Raw genomic sequence first — 13,476 nt, forward strand, 5'->3', positions numbered from 1 at the left:
CATATGACAGTAACTGAGTTGCCAAATTGCCTTGCTAACACAGGGAATGGTGCCTAGGAAAATTTATTTAAATGACAAGTCTTTCATACCCTATATAAATTACTTTTTCTGATCACTTTTTGGGGGCAGCAGCTAACTCAAATGTAGGTGTTTAAGCAACTAGGAGTTTTGACAGTATAAAATGCCAAATAAATTTGGAACATCTGGTGCTATCCAAGTATAATGAGCCTAAATGAGATACATCGGAAGGAAGAAATGGACAAGGAAACTGGAGAAATAGGGAGTCTGGAAATGAGTCCAATAATCTAAAAAAGGAAAAGAAGCAAAGCAAAGAGCTGCATACCAGAAGAAAGTGACATGTATATGGTTTGTGTCTTCAAAGTTTCAAAGACAAGATTTGATCCTGGTTGAATACACAAAACCAGAGAAAGATATCCAATTGCCCCTGAAAGAATAATACTTGGTCATTTTTTGTTCTGAGCAAAGTAAGAATAATTTCAAACAATTGAGAATTAAACAACAAAAACATCCCATGTTAATATTTGTGGAACACAGAGCAGTATCTAGGGGGAAATAACTTTAAATATATTAATTAATATATAAGAAAGATTCACAACAAATAAATTAAGAATTAATTTTTTAGTTATCCTGTGCTGATAGAGTAATTCCTGAAATACAATTCCTACAAAAAAAAAAAAGGATAAATGCTTCATTATTTTTCTTTATTTACTAGACAATAGAATAAATATTGATTAAATAATACTTCTCATCTCAGGATGGTAGGATTATGAATGAATTTTTATTTCATGTATACCTTTATTTTATTTATGAGATATTTTTAAATGAAAAATGTCTAACCTTAAAATCATGTAAAAAAAAAAAGCATTCCTTTTGAAAAAGCAATCAGGCAATAAAGATATCTTTGCAACTCAGTAAAATTCCTCTCCTCTTCTGAAGTATTAAAACTTCTGTATATACATTTAAAAAAATTTAAGACTTCTCATGAAATCTGAAACTGAGGTCGTTCCTGGAGGTTTTTTATGAAAGAATCTCCTACTAAAGTTAAGACCTCTGTTTTATGTCATTTTCAAAAAGATAGCCCCTCTTGTGTGGGGGCATTGGGTCAATATTCACTCAGAGGAATGAACAGCACTTCCTGAATCACCATTGCCTTTTTCTACAGAACCTGGATTTTCCCCTAGAGATTTCCTATCCACACATACGCAACACTGACAATACTCAGAGGTTATAAAACCTGACAAATCACAGCTTGAGGTGAAAAAGCTTTAGGACTGAAAAATATCAAGAGGAATTAGAAATGAAAGATGAATGCAATTATATTCATTTATTTTATAGCTAAATTATAATTGGAAAAAAACAAAAAGTAATATGTTTTAAAATCTGAAGACTGATTATAACTATTAGCAGTATCATAATGTTGACCTGTGTTACATTAAGAATATCCTTTTTCAATGAGATGTTAAATTTAATAAGCTAATGAAGGAATGACTTTTCAGAAAAGGTAATAGGGGAGTTTTTCATTTTCAATTTCAAACCTGTGCTTCACTTTCTAGAATGCTTTTATTTAGAGGACAGAGGTGTTAGGAAAATTGTTGGTCATTTTCCTTTCCCAGACAGGACTGACAAAACTTAACTAACATAGTCCAGCTTCTGGAAGAACAACAAAGTTCATTCTATATAGCATCTTATAAAGTTTGTATAAGTAATTTAGCTAATAGTACATATGAAAATGTTTCTCATTGTCAAAATAATTTGATTTTAGAGAAGTATATGGGAACCAGCTAGGTCCTCATTTTTCCCCCAACTTTTTATTTTGAAAATGTTCAAATCTACAGGAAAGTAACCAGAACAATCCAGTGAATACCATCTCTATGGGCTGAATTGCATCCCTCCAAAATTTATGTATTGGAGACTTAACCCCTAGTACATCAGAATGTGGTTGTTTTTGAAGATAGAGTTTTAATTAGTGGGAGGGTGGAAAAAATAAGATAAAAACAGAGACAGAGCAAACCATAAAAGACTCTTAAATACAGAGAACAAACTGAGGGTTGATGGGGGGGGGGGGGATAGGTGATGGGCATTAAGGAGGGCACTTGTTGGGATGAGCACTGGGTGTTATATGTAAGTGATGAATCACTGGGTTCTACTCCTGAAGTCAAGACTAGGAAATACTGTATTTTAGCTAACTTGAGAATAAATAAATTAATTAATTAATTAATGAGCAAGTTAAGAGAAGGCCATTGGGATGGGCCCTAATCCAATCTGACTGGTATCTTTATAAGAGGCAATTTGGACCCACAAAGACACCAAAGGTGTAAATGCACAGAAGGACAACCATGGGAAGAGGCAGAAAGGAGGCAGCCATCTACAAGCCAAAAAGAGAGGCCTCAGATGAAACTCACCCTGCTGACACCTTGATCTTGCACTTCAGCCTCCAGAACTGTGAGAAAATAGATCCTTGTTGTTTAAGCCATCCACTCTGTGGTTTTTTATTATGGCAGCTCTAGTGAACTCCTTATTTACTTTTCATAGAGAGCTAATTGTTAATATCTTGCTACATTTGCATACTGTCTGTCTGTCTCTCTCCACACACACACACACACACACACACATTTATATACACACACACACATTTATATACACACACACACACACACACATATATATAACCACATGTTTGGCAGAGCCAGAGGAAGGGATGAACCATTTGAGTATTAATCACAGGCATCATGATACTTTTCTCTAAATACATCAGCGGGCACTTCCCAAGGATTATTATATTTTCTCATATAACCACATCACAGATTTCACATTCCGGAAATATAGATGTGGGGCACCTGGGTAGCTCAGTCAGTTAAGCGTCCAGCTCTTGAATTCAGCTCAGGTCATGATCTCACGGTTTGTGAGTTCAAGCCCCACATCAGGCTCTACAGTAACGGGTGCTGAGGCTGCTTGGGATTCTCTCTCTCCCTCTCTCTGCCCCTTCCCTGCTTGAGTACATGTGCATGCGCGCACGCTCTCTCTCTCAAAAATAAACTTGAAAAATATTTTAAAAAGGAAATATAAATGTAACATAACATATTTATTAAATATACTGTTATATTTAAATATTCCCATTTGCCCTGACATAGCTAGGTTTTTTTGTTGTTGTTTTCTCTAACCCAAAATTTAATCAAAGCACACACATTACATGTAGTTGCCCCATCTCTTTAATCTAGGATTGTTAGTTTGTTTTTTGGGGGGAGATGTTTTTTTTTGTTTTTTAGGTCTTTTATGACCTCAGTCTTTTAAAAGAGCAGTTGTTTTGGAAAATACCTCTCAGTTTGAATTTGTCTGATGGTTTCTTCATAATTAGATTCAGGATAAACATTTCAGGCAGGAATACCACTCATGTGATATGTCCTTCTCAATTTGTCACATGAGGGAAGCTTATATCGGTTTGTCCTATTATTGAGGATGTTAAATTTGACTATTTGGTTAAAATTATGTCTTCCAGATTTCATCATTGAGAAATATTCTTTTATCTTTGTAAATGATAAGCTCTCTTTTGTCTGATAATTTGACACTAGGTGACTATCATGTTCCCCAGTAATCTTTCACTCGTAGGTTTTAGCTCATTGATGGTTGTTGTCAGAATAAATTATTATGATGGTGGTTATAATATGATGCTTAAACACTCTGGTTTCTCTTCAAATTGTATGATTATTGAAATATATATCATTAGCTGGAATTTTTCTTCAAAAAAGGACTCTTTTTCCCTCTTTCCCTTTAATTTTTTTTTTCCTGCCAGAGGGGAGTCATGAATTTTTTACTTTATTTTATTTATTTTTTAAATTGAAGTATAATTAACATACAAGTTATATTAGTTTCAGGTGTACAACATATTGATTCAACAATTCTATCCATGACTCAGTGCTCACCATGACAAATGTAGCCACCATCTGTCACATAACAACATTATCACAATATTACTGACTACACTCCCTATGCTGTATTTTCAACTCCGTGACTTACTTATTTTGTAACTAGAAGTTTGTATATCTTAATTCCCTTGACTTGAATTTATTTTATTCACTTTTTCTGATATATTTCTGTCATTATTCATTTGGATGTTCAAATCGTCCCAAATTTCACAAGCAAGAGTGTTTTCAAGTTGACCCCTCCTAGCTCCTTGGTTTTTGAGCATGACTTTGTTTTCTGGCATAAGAAGATATTTGTTTAAACCAAAACACAATAAAAGACAAGCTTTCCCATTTTGTTGTTAAGTCGCTGAGGGTATATTTTAATCTAGAAGAGTTCCCTTCTCTTTATTCTAAAATCATATTGACATATTGAAGAATCTGATCTAGTTGCTATAGTTTTCCACCTTCTAGACTTTGTCTAATTGTTTCCTCGTGATATCATTCAACTTTCTTTATCACGTGTATTTCTATAATGTGAGCAAGAGATGGAAAGATTTCATTAGCTACAGGGTTAATATTTTTGATAAGTGCATTTTATAAGTCTTACTATACTTTATATTATATCACATTAGGAGCCATATAATATTTAGTTGCCCTACTATTAAATTTAATAGACACCCTATTATTAAATTGAGATGTAATTTCATCATCTATGTGTATAATAAAATGTTTTTACCACATTCACAAAACTCATGTTTTATTTTTTATTCAAATAAGAGATTATTACCTAATGATTGTAAATGAGATTTTATTGATTCCAATAAATGTAGTTAATAGCTTCTTGAGGCTATATCTTTAAATATCAGAAAATTGCAAGTAGAGTAAAATATCAACACATTTCAAAACTTAGATTCTAAAATTGGCATTTTCCTTTGTGGCCTCACCAATTCTACAACTAGAGATATTCTACAGTCACTTGTCACGTTCATAAATATGATATAGAAGGATATTCAAAACAGGAATATTTATAGTCACAAAAATGTAAAAACAACCAAGGATTCATTCTCAGGCACCTGGGTGACTCATTCGGCTGAGTGGCCGATTCTTGGTTTCAGCTCAGGTTGTGACTCTGTGTCAGTCTCTGTGCTGAATGTGGAGCCAGTTTGGGATTCTCTCAATCTCTTTCTCTCTCTCTCTCTCTCTCTCCCTCTCCCTCTCCCTCTCCCTCTCCCTCTGCCTCTGCCTCTCTCTCTCCTGCCCATGTTCTCTCTCTAAAATAAAATTAAATTAAAATTAAATAAATAAAACAATAAAATAAAAATATATATATATATAAATATATACCTTTTTTTAAAAAAGAGAGGATTTGCTCAATTTACTGTGGAACATTTAAAATATAAATACTATGCAGGCATTAAAGTCCATTAAGTAGATCTCTTCGTATGCATACAGAATCCTGGGCAAGATTTATTTAGAAAAGAAAGCAAGTTTCAGAACCCTTTATATAGTGTAATTCCATTTATGTTAAAAACGTTTTTAAATAACTCATTAAATAATTAGAGAATATTTGAAAACATACACAATGAACTTTTACCTAACAAGAAAATGTTAGGTAATAACTTTGATAAGGTTAAACGAGGATTTCTTTTTTAAAAATATCTGTTTTAGGGTGCCTGGGTGACTCAGTGGGTTAAGTGTCCAAATTCGGCTCAGGTCATGATCTCACAGTTCATGGGTTGGAACCCTGTGTCGGGCTCTGCACTGACAGCTCAGAGCCTAGAGCCTGCTTTGGATTCTGTGTCTCCCTCTCTCTCTCTGCCCCTCTGCCTCTCGCGATCTGTCTCTCTCTCTCTCAAAAATAAATAAACATTACAATGAATAAATAAAAATATCCATTTTAGGGGCATCTGGGTGGTTCAGTTAAACATTGGACTTTGGCTCAAGTCATGATCTTATGGTTCATGATTTCAAGCCCCCATATAGAGCTCCACATTAGCAATGTGGAGCCTGCTTGGGATTCTCGCTCTCTCCTCGCTCTCTGCCCCTCCCCCTCTTGTGCTGTCTCTCTCTCAAAATTCATTTAAAAACTTTAAAAATAAATAAAACTAAAACTATCCATTTTGAATAAAGATTTATTCAGGTTGACTTACTTCTGATTCTTTAAATTTTTCTGGATTACTTTTCAAGTATATATTGCATCAAGTCTCTATATCTAACACTCCTCAAATTTGTAAGAATAAAAGACTGTCTTTTGTAGAAGTCAATACTATTTATTCAGTATAAGAAAAGCAAACAAGTTGTGTTGAGTTTCTATGTGAGCAGGCCAACCTTAGGGCACTCTCTGGCTAGTCTATCTAACCACAAATATGACTTCAAAGCTGAAGATTGACCAAAGATCCCTGATCTTGTTACAGAAAAACTGAAGCCAGAAGAAATCAGAATTTATAGATGTGAAAACCCGGATTTCACAAAAATAAAAATCACAATAATAACAACCAGAGCAAATACTGGGAAACAATTCTCTCGATAAATAGGAGAGTAAATAAGAAGACCACCATAACCAAATGATTGTACTTCCTTAGATTTGAATTGAATGACCACCGCCAGCAACAACAACAAAATTAGTTAAATTAGTAGCATACCTCTAGCTAAAGGAAGGTTCTGATTTCAAACAAACAAACAAACAAACAAACAGAACCATTATCTACAGAAAGGATATATATACACACAGAGAGAGAGACTGACAATTCTGATTTCAAGAGAATACGCTTTCCAGTTTGTACATTCTTGTAAATGACATGTTCTGCTAGCCTGCAGGAACTACTAGCTCTTTATATTTCCCAGCAATGGTCTGTCCCTTTCTCTTTGGGAAGCACTTAATGAGCCATGTACTCCTGGAAGTGAAAAGAGAGCACACAAGGGCTCTGGTTCTGCTGACAGAGTCATTTCCACTGCTCCTGATGGTTTTTGGGTTTCACAATGTATTCACTTCACCTTTAATTACAGAAAGTGAGACTAGTTTCTTTGTTTCCCTTTGATTTTGGTCATCTTCTCCAAATTAACTTGAGGCTCTGTCTCTCAAATAGGAAGTTAACATTCATTCAAGTCAAGAACGTGGGAGTAAGCTTTTTTTTTCTCTCCTTACAGATATTCTTGAGCTATTCAGCAAAACCTGTACCCACATTCAAAACCTGTAGATTTAATTATATGGTTACAAAAAAATTAACAGCTAAGTAATCACTGGTCACCTTCAGATATGGCTAACAAAGCCATCTTTCTTGCTCATAGATGTGATCCTTCAAACTAGCAATGGACAAAACTGAACCCTCCTTTTATATCAGATCAATTGCACAGACACCCAATGCCCCCAAGCTTTCCAAGAACTGTAATGTTCAAGGACACTGTAATGACTCAGGCCACCTCCTGGCACTTCCCCAAAGAAATTTTGCTAAGCATCTCTCCTCTCAGATTTCAGGACACAACTGGAAAGTCACCTAACAAACATTCCCTCCATCCATATTCATGTAAGTTCTCTGTGGTCTAATTTAATAGAATTCATCTCCCTATTCAATCTAATTTTAACACAAAAACAAATACATTTCTACTTCAAGTAAAGGAAGGATAATATGCCTATGCTTTGCTTATCTCCGTGGGCTATTGCATTGTATTCTATCATAAGGAAACTAGTCTTTTGGGGAATACATAGAAATTATAATGGAGCAATTAGACAGCTCAATAAAATAGAAAGGAATTTAATTCAATCAACAGAACAAGGAGAATAATCACATTAAATACAGTACTAGTGTATAGTGTGTGGAATATTATCCCAGTAATTACAAGCCTCTTGATACACCACAAAGCACATTCAAGTTAAGATACTTTAGCTCAGCTAACTGATCTGCAAGAAATGTATGAAACAAACATTCCTTAGGTCATTTCTATTTTAACCTCATAAAAATCTATATTTCTACTTTACTTTCTTTCTGTCTTCCCCGGTAGCTCACTGTGTAACTTCTAATAAAATGCCTCCTATTCTCAGAACCCTTCCAAAATGTGCCTTTCTAAAGCAAATATCTCAGATGGCACAACTAGTGACTGATTTTCCTTTTATCTATCCCTCTTCACCCTGCACAATGACCCCATTAACTGTATTTATCCTTACAAAACTCACCTCCCTGGTTGCTTTGTCTCTCAAGTCCTTGTTTTCTCCCTAATCCATTTGTTGCTGTTCTATCTTCATTGGCTTCTCTTGTAAGTTTTATCCCAAAAGGAGCATCTTCTTCCTGTGGGCCTGACCTTGGTCATCACATAGTCACCTTGTGGGTGAGTGAAACACCAACCAAATTTCAAACCCCAACCCATCTGCTTTCCCCCATCCTTGATTCTCATTGTCAGCTATTTCTAATTATAAATCTTAAAATCATCTGGAACTGAACATACCCCAAATGGAGCTCCACATTTGATTCTCCCTCCCATTCTAGCACATTCTACCACAGAGTCAAGAAGACCCAAATCTTTATGATCATGATTGAGATCTCGCTCTTGAAACTCTACACCCAAAGGTTGGATGACTCTATTCGGGGATCTCTCTTTGCTCCTGCTTCATCTACACTATCTCCTTTGTTCGCCTGGGTTCATAAAACCTGTTGAAAACTCTACTATGATAATTTTTAAATTAATCCATCAAATTTAAGATTTTTATTCTTAAATTTCTAAATCTACTATCCATACTCTAACATTTTTATTTGAGCCCTAACTTCTTGACTTAACTCTAAGGTTTGGCTCTCTAATTATTTTTTAATTTACAATAAAAATAATTTCAAATATGCAGTCTTATTTGCATTTAAAATTGATGTGAGGGGCACCTGGGTAGCTTAGTTGGTTAAGAGTCTGACTTCGGCTCAGGTCATGATCTCACGGTTCAAGGGTTTGAGCCCTGCATCGGGCTCTGTGCTGACAGCTTGGAGCCTGGAGCCTGCTTCAGATTGGATTCTGTGTCTCCCTCTCTCTCTGCCCCTCCCCCACTCATGCTCTGTCTCTCTGTGTCTCTCAAAAATAAGTAAACATTTTAAAAATTTTAATTAAAATTGATGTGAAAAAAACAATTTTTTAATGCTTGTATTTTATTATAAAAACAAAAACAGTTTTAGATTTGAAAAAGAAAGAGTATACTTTTGGGAATCATTTCTATAGTTTGTTACTAGATTTGAAAAAGAGCAAGGGCTGAAACAACTATTTTATTTATGTACATAGATGAAATAAAAAATAAGTGCTATTTATTTTAGCCAATTGATCATATTTGTCCTATGAGCTTTGAAGGTTTTTATAATATCTTTATGTACAATGTAAACTCCACAAAAGTAAGTGCTTTATCTCCAGCAACTACCTACGTGCCAGGCATTTAGTAGACACTCAATAAATATTTGCTTCCTCAATGATTATAAATTTGAATAGCTATGAGTGGAATTAAAGTGTACAGTAATTTTCCCTTCTATTTCTCCATGTACTTAGTTTCTATTACCACTTTGGCAATTTCTTTTGTATTTGATTGGAAGTATTATAAGCCCAACTAAGTATGTGTCCATTTACGTAGATAGGCAGATATATGCGTGTTTGTGTTTGTGTGTGTGTGTGTGTGTACACACTATAACCATCCTTTTTCTTGTCTCAAATGGGAACGATCTATACACATTTCCCTTATCTCACCTTTTGTATTTAAATATTTTGGTGGTCATTCATATTAATTTTTGGAAAACTCTCTTCTTTATAAAGATGACATAGTATTCCTAGAATTAACACATACTCAATTTATTCGGCCAGCCTGTTATTGGGGGCATTTAGACTACCAGGGTTTTGCGATTTTTAAACAATGTTGCAATAAATATTCTTGCATGGATATCATTACTCATATGTGTGAGTATCTGGAGGATAAAGTCTTAGAATTGGAATTTCTGGATCAGAGTAAATGCATTTAAAATGCTAATCATCTGTGTACCTGGGTGGCTCTGTCAGTTAAGTGTCCAACTCTTGATTTTGGCTCAGGGCTTGTTCCCATGCTTTCGTGGATTCAAGCCCTGCATCAGGCTCTGTGCTGACAGTGCAGAGCTTGCTTGGGAGTCTCTCTCTCCCTCTCTCTTCCCCTCCCCTGCTTGCTCTCTCTCTCAATCTCTCTCTCTCTCTCTCTCAAAATAAATAAACATTTTTAAAAAATAAAAAGGGGCGGCTGGGTGGCTCAGTTAGTTACGTGTCCTACTTCAGCTCAGATCATAATCTCATGGTTCATGGGTTCAGGCCCTGCATGGGGCTCTTTGCTGTCAGCACAGAGCCTGCTTCAGATCCTCTATCCCTACCTCTCTCTACCCCTCCCCAATTCATGTTCTGTCTCTGTCTCTCAAAAATAAATAAATGTTTTAAAAAATTATTTAAAAATAAAAATAAATAAATAATATCCTAATTTTTATTGGCAAATTTCCTTCTGTAGACATACCAATTTATACTTCCAACAAAGTATAAGAGCACCGTTTTCCTTCATAGTGGCCAAAACAAGACCATGATTTTTTTTTTGTTTCTTTTCTTCTTTTCATGTTTTCATCATTTGAGTATTTCTTTTTTTTTTTTTAAGATTTTTTAAATGTTTTTTATTTATTTTGAGAGAGACAGAGGGAGGGATTGAGAGAGAGTGAGTGGGGGAGGGGCAGAGAGAGGGAGAGAGAATCCCAAGTAGACTCTGCACCATCAGCTCAGAACCCAATGAGGGGTTCAATCTCATGAGCCCATGAGACCATGACCTGAGCTGAAATCAAGAGTTGGATGCTTAACAGACTGAGCCACCCTGAGTATTTCTTTTTTTGTTTTAATTCCAGTGTAGTTACCATACAGTAATTTATGTATAAATTATGTAATAAATTTATGTATAATTTATGTAATAAATTATATTTATTTCAGATGTACAATATAGTGATTCAACAATTCTATGCGTGACTCACTGCTTGTCATGATAAGTGTGTTCTTAATGTTCGTCACCTATTTCACTCATCCCCTACCCACCTTCCCTCCAGTAACTACTAGTTTGTTCTCTATAGTTAAGAGTCTGATTTTTGGTTTCTTTCTTCTTTTATCCCTTTCTTTGTTTTGTTTATTAAATTTCACATATGAGTGAAATCATATGGTATTTGTCTTTCTCTTACTGACTTATTTCACTTAGCATTACACTCGAGATCCATCCGCGTTGTTGCAAATACCAAGATTTTGTTTCTTTTTTATGGCTGAATGATATAAATTTGTTAAGATAATTTTCTTCTTTTTCCTGATACCAGAATAAAATTATATTATGCCCAAGCTCAAAAAAGAAAAAGAAAAAAGAAATGTAAATGAAATAAATATGTCTTATTAATTATCCTCATATTTTAAAAACATTTGTATTGCCATTTCTATGAATTTCCAGGAACAGTATACACCATCAACTTATTTTCACTATTTTCTATTCTATTATAATTTCAGTCATTACCTTTTTCTCACTTTCCCACCTTCTTGGCTTTGCATTTACAATCCTCTCTTCCTGAAATGCCTTTTACCAGCATTTCCTTATACCTTAAATCAGAATCTTAATTCTGTATGCATAGAATATCTCCAGGTGGTGGTGCCCTGGAGAAACTGGTACCATATTATTTCTGGGTAGACAAACTGAGAGAACAGAAACAGAGATTAGATTTACTTGTCATTGCAACCATGTCGGTACTTTTGAGTTTTATACAAAGCATATACATAACCTATATGCCAGAAAATACAAGCATTAACACACACCTGTTAATAATTCACACCTTGTTTTTTAAGGTATAGCTTGAGTGTAATTTTGAACTGAATGTTATTTATCTTTACTACTATTAACACTCATGAAAATTAACTATATACTCATAATATATTCTTTGAATTCTGCCAACACTCTAGCACTCCTTAAGCATTCCTTAATCAATGTAGGTACTCAAAAGCTGTTTAATTCATTTAGCAAACCTTTACTGAGCTGCTGTTCTGGGAAAGTATCTTGGTAATCACTGGCAACAGGATTTACAGTCACAATTCCTGCCCTTAGAGATCCCAGTTAATGATGAAGATAAACACAGAGATAAATAACTTTCATAGGTGCAATTGAGACATGCATAGAAAGAAAATAATAAACATGAAGCGATTATCTATCTCAGCAATTTCCAAAGACTGAGTCAAGTAGCCCCTTCTCATGACGATTTTAGTTGGTCACCAAAAACATTTTTTTATTAGATAATGATTCATTGCAAAAAATATATTACAAAAACAAATAATTTGTGGAGATTAATTTGGTATGAGGTTAAAACAGACAGTTAATTTTAAGAAGTCAGTCACAGTAAAGAAAAATTAAGTAAATAAGAGTTTCGAGAGAGCAAAGCTCTTGGAACACTAGTGAGGCAGAGATAAGGATAACTGATGTTTGGCAACTATTGACCAATCAGATGTCAACCAGAAACATGCTGCACTGGTAAGGATATCATAATTAAATTTGGAATATCTTCCCGTTTTTGAGGGTTTACTCTGGATCCAGGTTTATGTGCTTTAGAGTATCAATAGTCACAATATCCCAAAGACATGTATTTTCTTGAGGAAACAGAGACTAAGAGAAGTGAATTAAATGGTGCACACAAGTAAAAGTGTATTCTTTAATTTCAGTACAATTGTACCAAGTAGGTGGCTAGTATTGGAGGAGATGATAGCAAATTTTACTCATCTCATAAATCTTGGATTTGAATGGGGAAAAAAATCCTAGGTTAATAAATACCATTTATGAGAGATGCTATGAAAGGGGATTATGAGCACTTATGGCAGAACAATTAGGGGTGGGAGGTAAGGGTAGAGAAGACTTCCTTCTGAAGGTGATGTTAAATTTGGCTCTCACGAATAAAATAGGAGTTCCTGGGCATGGCACAAAGAAAACTTCAGGGGAAGTTCCTAAGGAAGGACATGAAAAGAAGTCTAGTGTGGCTGGGTATAAAGAATTCCCCACAAACAGTGATGGAAGAATGTCTGTTTCCACGGTCCTGCCAAGAGTAGTTGTCAAAGTTTTGGATTTTTGCCAATCTCATGGGTCAGAAATGGTATCTTAAGATAGATTTAGTTTCCACTTCCCTTATTATGAACCTCTTTGCTTTCTTTCTTTTTTTTTTTAGAATTTTCTTTATTTGTTCTTATTTTGTATTTGAGAGAGAGTGCTTGAGTGGGAGAGGGGCAGAGGGGAGAGAGAGAGACAGAGAGAGAGAGAGAGAGAGAGAGAGAGAATCTTAAGCAGGCTCCGTGATCAGCACAGAGCCCAATATGGGGTTCAATCCCAAGACCCTGGAATCATGATCTAACCCAAAACCAAGAGTCCAATGCTCAACCTACTGAGCCACCCAGGCATCCCTATGAACCTCTTATTTTAAGCTTAAGAACAGTTTACATTTCTTTTCCTATAGACTATTATATTATTGACATATTTTATTTTTCTATATATTTTTCTATTTTCATCTTTTGTCTATGATGTGAGGTA

General features: G+C 34.8%; 1 pseudogene; it reads left to right on the forward strand.

Annotated features, from left to right (window-relative positions):
* The first annotated feature begins 9,085 nt into the window (after nt 1–9,085).
* LOC122218718 lies at nt 9,086–9,177 on the forward strand (annotated as a pseudogene).
* Nucleotides 9,178–13,476: the final 4,299 nt, after the last annotated feature.

The sequence above is a fragment of the Panthera leo genome, chromosome B1 (genome assembly GCF_018350215.1).
Source record: "Panthera leo isolate Ple1 chromosome B1, P.leo_Ple1_pat1.1, whole genome shotgun sequence".
Classification (NCBI taxonomy): Eukaryota; Metazoa; Chordata; class Mammalia; order Carnivora; family Felidae; genus Panthera; species Panthera leo.